A 6,732-nucleotide genomic window follows, 5' to 3' on the forward strand; every position below is an offset into this window, starting at 1 on the left:
TGTGGAGTCAAAGACTTTGTAACCCTACTGCTGGGAATAGCACACTTGGAAGTGAAAATGTGAGTGGGATGGTATTTTCCATAAATCTTCCGTTTGCAGGTTGGGTTGAGGGTGGGAAGTTACTAGATCATCGATGGATAGTGCTCTGTAACACGATCGGGTTTTTCTGTCACCATATAGAGTCTGCTTCTCTCGATGAGGATATGGGAGGGTGTTAGATTTTGTAAGCATGTAGGGACATATCCGTTGCCTGGGGTAAAATAGAGGACATAGTTTCTAGCTGTGACAGCTGTGGCAGCTTAGCAACAGTGGTGCCTGGTAGTGCTCTATAAAGTTGGCAGGAATCTTGGGGGCCTTTCTGCTATGAGTGACAGCTTGGCACAAAAAAATTAAACTGGAGATATGACAAGACCTTTAGCTCATTTCCTATGTGGAAAAGACCTGTTCTAATGTTGTAATTATGGTTATTGCACAGGATGCTCATTTTGGAGTCTGCTTACATCTATGGAACTCTTGAGAAACAGGCATCATGATCTTTCCATATATTGACCTTATATCACGGTGTTTATATACTGTTTATTTTAGCACATACATACCAAGTTACTATTTATACATAATAAGTGTTTAGGTTCATATACAGATATAACCTCAAAGCAAAATATACTTTAATTCATTTATATTCATCTATAAATAAAAGAAGCACGCATCATGCGGGTGTACAAACACAACAATCTATGCTAGCTAAGCTGCCATGACATAAAACAGATATTTTGAGATGTTTTATTGGTTTAGTAAATTTGAATGACATTGTAAGCAGTGGATTACCTTCATGATTTGGACGGCTCAAAAGCATAAAACTCAAATCAGACAACGGCTTACAAATAAAGTAAATAAAAGGAGAGTAATGTCTTTTTCATCCTTTAGCATCCACACTTGACTCATAAAGTAATCATCTAAACCTGCAATCACACAAGAATAACTGTCACTAGGGACGGTACATTATACTGAGCCTGTTTGTAAGCACGTTGCATGACATACAAACTCCAGCAAATCAGTGTATCTGTACTCTGTGTAATTCTGTGTAATGTAGTTCCAGACAGTGCTTTTATTGTTTTGAAATGGCATTACTGGCAAAAATGTTTGTGGGTATTATAGAGTTTGTACTGTTGCCAGTGTAAAAATGTGGTGTATTTTTAACAACAACAAAAAAGGGGTAAGAAAAAGAAGAAGAAAAATCTGCAGAGGCTTGAAAGGAAATGCTGTTAAGAAACACTAGAAACTGAAAAAAGTTAATGAAAATAAAAGCATGAAAGCTGAAGATGAGATAGGATTAGACAGTGGGGGAATGAGGCCCATAGCTTGACCTTAGCTGACCCTGAGATGGTTTGAGGGTGCGCCAAGGAGCAAGAGGTTAATTTATCCAGAGAAAAATGTATAGGTACCCTGCTATGTGTTTGACTGTTGCCTGGCTGCTCCCTTGCACACTTCTAATCTGTAACTGATTGAAGTGTGCATAAGCTAGCTTTAGCTCAGACGCCTGCAAAACATTATCCACAAGTGGGACGGTGGGTTCAGCGCTGTGTCATTCTGGCAAGAAACTTAAAAGGAGAATAAAAATATCTGTCTCTTCATAGGAAAGCAACTGAACCTGAAGAGAATATATCAGAAACATAACAGATCTTTGTTCTGAAGTGCACTCAAAAATATTCCAGCGCTTATTCCTCTCCCTGCATAACCCATCACTTAGTCAACACAAATAGCAACCTCAGGCATAATGTTATGCCTACTGTTCCGTGGAATATTTTCTCTTTTATGTTTAGTGGCTTTAATTGTCTTGCTTACATTTTTATTTTAGCCTGGAAAGGAGTTCACACAAGACTGTCAGTGATCAAATGTTGCTCCTTTATTAATGGCCAAACACTTTATTTTGGACTTTGTATGCAAAATTCACTCATGGTTGCATCAAGGTTTTAGTCATACATTTACCAGGAAAACTTAGGGATAAATTTTCCTTCACAGTTAAAAAATGAATTTTTGATCTTGTGCTGTGAAAAAAAATTAATCTTTGTGTTTTAACAAAAGTCTATATTTTATCTTGTTACCGCTGTCAAGTCATGCACAGGACAGAGTAAGACAATAGGCATGCCCTAGATGTGACTCACATTAAGCTCACATTCCTGAAGTCCATTAAACTGTTGGGCTGTTTTTTTGTATTATTTGAATTTATTGATTGTGTCAGAATCTGATGGGAAAACAAATTGTGGCATTTGACGGACGCTTCAAACGCAGGTGTGAACTTTGTGATGTTTTCTTGTCTAAATTTAACTGTTAGCTAAAGTTTTCATGTGGTGAACATGTGAAAATAACACTTCTGTTTTGTTCTGTTGCCACACTATCCAATTAGTGGTCAAGGGAAGAGATTTTTTCCGCCACCTTATAGTTCATACTGGTTGTGTGAGATGATGCTGATGAGTGTACACTGGTGGCTCAAAATATGTGACCCATAACAAGTGTGTTTTGTTCCAGGAAAAGTGTTTGTCAGTTAACATAAAGTGCAGAAATGAGTGACTTTGAAAAGTCCGGTGTTTATCTCCTGTCCTCCTCCAAGGGCAAAAGCGGATCTTGTGGAATTGTAAGTCCAGTAATTATGGACAGATGAAGTGACAAACAAAGCTGGTGGAGAAACAGCCACGCTGACACAAAACTTACTGGCAGTACTGACACGGTGGCGTCAGCCTGAAACTTATTAATGGATTTATAGCATGAGGGAGTTTATTTTTTATTTGTGAGTATTTCTGTAAAACTTTATTAGTCTGTTAAAACTGTGTGTTTTCTTCTTTGGTTACAAACAGGCGCAAGCTGAAGTTAAAAGACTAGCCTTTTAGGAAGACTGATTTTTGAAAAGATATGTCTAATACCATAGCAAAATCCCTGAAAATGTGTTTATATTATGCTTGTACTTTTGAACACTTAAAGCAAATAAAATAAGATGTGTTCAGTGAGATTTTGTCACACTGGATAGAGCCACTGTAGCATTTTCCACATTTTTAAGTCTTTGTGGTAAGCTTAGAAAACCAGCTGTCTGTGGTAACTTTGGAATGTCTCCATGAATCTCCTCATCTAGCTGGATAAGACACTGAAAATTCCAAAGTATTGCTTTAATGTTAACCCCATTTTTATTTTTCCAAGGTTTTGACGCTGCCTGCCATGTTTCTGTACGTAGGTGTGCGCGTAAAATGTCAACACAATATGTCAGCCTACACTGCATATCTCTGGAATTTGTCTCATAGTGGTCCAAACGACTGCTAACTGTTATTAATCAGTTAGGGAGCAATGTAAACTCAGTGACATCGACAGATGGATTAACAGGAGCTTTTGACACAAATTACCGACAGTGTCTTTTGGAGCAGTCAGTGTGATATAGAGCAGGTTAACAGGTTAACTGATAGTTCTTCCACAATGAACAACACATCTGGAAAAAGCACTAGTGTTCCAACTCACACTTTGGGTCATTTCTGACAGTGACTAATATACACAACTTGTCACTGTGTTTGTTCATTGGGTGCAACTGAAGCACAGTGACCCTGATAGCGCTGAAGGTTCACCTCCCATCTAGTCCCCTTTGATAAGTAAAGCCCCAATTTAGACAACGGTGAGGCGTTGATTTGAAGAGTGCCTGATATTTATAGGTGGCAAAAATGTAGGAAACAGCTAAAACAGTTATTTACTAGAGGAAAGAGGCAAGCCCGAAGATACACACATAGTATGACTCAGACTCTTAAATGCGTGATGTGGATGTGGCATTTGGTCTCAATTAATTTGTTTTCAGTGTTTTTGTCTTTGTATATCAAACAACAGTGGTTGTGCAATTAAAGGAGGGGTTTAAACATAAGAGTTGTGTTTTACTGGTCGCTGACAAAAACTCCAGGAGGACGGTTTTCAGGAACTCTTACTGCTTTTCAGCCATTTCAAAGCACACAGTCAGAAAGTGCTTCTTCTTCGTAGCAACACATGGTGGTCCTGCCCTGGAGCAAGCCTGGGATTACTGATTCAATTAAGGTGTCCCTATTCATATTTCATAAACACTAGGGTTCATGGATAGATGTCCACAGTCATACACACCAAGGAGCAACGATTTTATGCTGAGGGGTTTTCTTTGAGCAAAAGATCTTGTGCATTTTGATGCAGTGCACGGCACTGCCCTGCTGCTTTTCCGCGCATCCCCCTCTGTTTTCGTTTTGCTGCTGACGGAAATGTGTCTGCCATTTCTGTATGCGCTTAAATCACCCACCAGTGAGGTAGAAAAAACAGCAGTAAGTACATGTTGAAGGCAGATGTTTAGTCTGTGCCTCTCACCATTATTATTATATGTATCTGTCAGCCAAAAGCAATCATGGTTAAACATATTTAAAACCAATGGTCAAGGCAGAGAGTATTAAAGAATTTTTTTTCTCAAACGGCCTGATTTAGCCTTATTTTAAACGTGGAGTCATTTAACTGTACAAGGCATTAAACTTTGACTTCACAAACCCATGTAAACAACGTATATGCGTTCACAAAAATTCACCCTCACCCCCTCACCTGTAGGTTATGTTGATGGTTACCATGATGATGGATGAGAATCCAAAAGAGACCAGATGGCAACTTCCACACATCACTCCAGAGGCGTAACCCATTCCTCCTCTTCACAGTCTGTGACTGCAGACCACTGCCTTGGTCTGTATTTCCCATTACTATACCTATAACAAAGAAATATGTCCTGAAAGCTGAATCACAGGAAGAAGAAAATGGTGACCACATAGCATTTTTGATAACTGTTTTGTAACCACCTGAGCTTTGACACATTGTGGTCTTTAGCATTAGTTTTTGCAAAGGGCGAATTCATTTACTACACTTTGGTCCCATAGACATCCATGCAAGATGTACACCCACATAGGGCCTCAGCTGAGGTTTGACAGCACACGGTTGGAGAGAGGTTGAGCACAAATGGGCTGTGACAGAGTATATACAGACTTATTTCCACTTATCTCAAGACTTAGGTTAAAAGTGGTTCCAAGTATAAATTCATATGCATGAAGGTGTGCACAGTAGGTCTTATACTGTAATACTCACACTCAGCAGACACAGCTAAGCCAACCATAACACCCCGGCTTCCCGGTCAGAAAGCGCCCCTGCTTGTCTCTCTTTCTTGGTTCATTTCTCCATGTTACTCCCTTCTCTGTGTGATATCACTCACACTGAAACTTCAGTTCTCTGACGAAATGTAAAAAGTGCATTTATGTGTCTTGCAAAGATTACTCACTCCAGTTATATCATATAGTGTAATGACCGCTGGAGGAAACAAGTACTGATACATGCCTGCAGATTCTAAGTATGTCTTATTGGCCATATGATAACCACCTGTGTAAACGCTTGGAGTGCATCATGGCTCGAAAACACTGGATCCTCAGAGTGTTGCTTCTGTTGCTACGGAAGACCAGAAACATGACCTCTTTGCTCTGCAGGTGGTCAGTAGTAGACATACACATAGGCACAGTTTCATGCATAAATGTATGTATCAATCTATGCATATTTACCCGGTGCTTGATTTTAATATTTTTTATTTCCTTTTGTTTTTCTTAAATTATGACAAAGTGCAGTTCAGTGCGCATTGCTGTACAATACTTAAAAAGACAAAAATGGAGAGTTTGCATGTGTAATTTAGGAGAGCAGTGGGAATGCATGTCAATCTCTGCAGGTCAAACAGGAGGTGCGAGAGGCTCCTGTTGAACAGGGTGCATATTGACACAGCATTATCATGAATGAAAATATTTTCTGTGTTCAGCGGGCATGAAAGGAAAGCCACCAGACATTTTGACATGGCCTGTTCAAACAAACATTAGACACCAGTATTCAATCAAAAACACATTCACCCTCGCAGGCTTCTAAAACAGCAACTAGGAAGGAAGAAGGCATTTAATGATGTGAAAACAGGCAAAAAAAAATGTGACCATGAATGTTGCCATCCTTGCAATCTGATGCATTCACAGACTGCAGACATTGCAGACCAAATATCTCTGCAGTGCACTACATACTGAATAAAAATTTCAGGCATTGGTGGAATCCCAGGGACACGTGTAAGAGGACAGAATTTCAATGGAGCTGGTAAGAAAGTAGCTGCTGTTGTTAATATGTGTAGGGGTGCTGCTTTGATGGGCCCTGGGTAAAAAGCTAACAGTGAAACTGGATTCGTACAAATAGCAACATTGAGGGCTGAAATGAAACACACAAATCAAGAAAACGTAAGGGAAGCAGGGACACACTGAATGAGGATAGTACAAAAAATAAAAAAGGAGTGCAGACAGAGGTTATTTGAGCTTTTATTGTTTCTGGATTGAGGCATATTCCTGACTGATTACTGCTGTTAGACAGGGTAGAGGAATTAGATACCCATTCAGTCAATGATGGGATAATGTAAGCAAAAGAATGCATTGCCAGACTATCTACATTAGACTCTTTAAATGGCTATTAATCTTAGGCACTGGCTTAAGAGATCGGAAATGAAAATGTTCTGCAGAAGCTTTCATCTGGAGCGGAGCTAAAATATGTTCTTGCATTAATGCCTGGGTTCAAACTGATGAAACTCTGTGTCACAGTCAATCTGACGGTGCCAGCTCTGGGAACTTTGACGATGAACAGTTGTCTCATGCTCAACAACAGATGAGAGTCTATAATTGCACCAGGCAATGAAAT

This window comes from Astatotilapia calliptera, chromosome 7, assembly GCF_964374335.1.
Source record: "Astatotilapia calliptera chromosome 7, fAstCal68.1, whole genome shotgun sequence".
Taxonomy (NCBI): Eukaryota; Metazoa; Chordata; class Actinopteri; order Cichliformes; family Cichlidae; genus Astatotilapia; species Astatotilapia calliptera.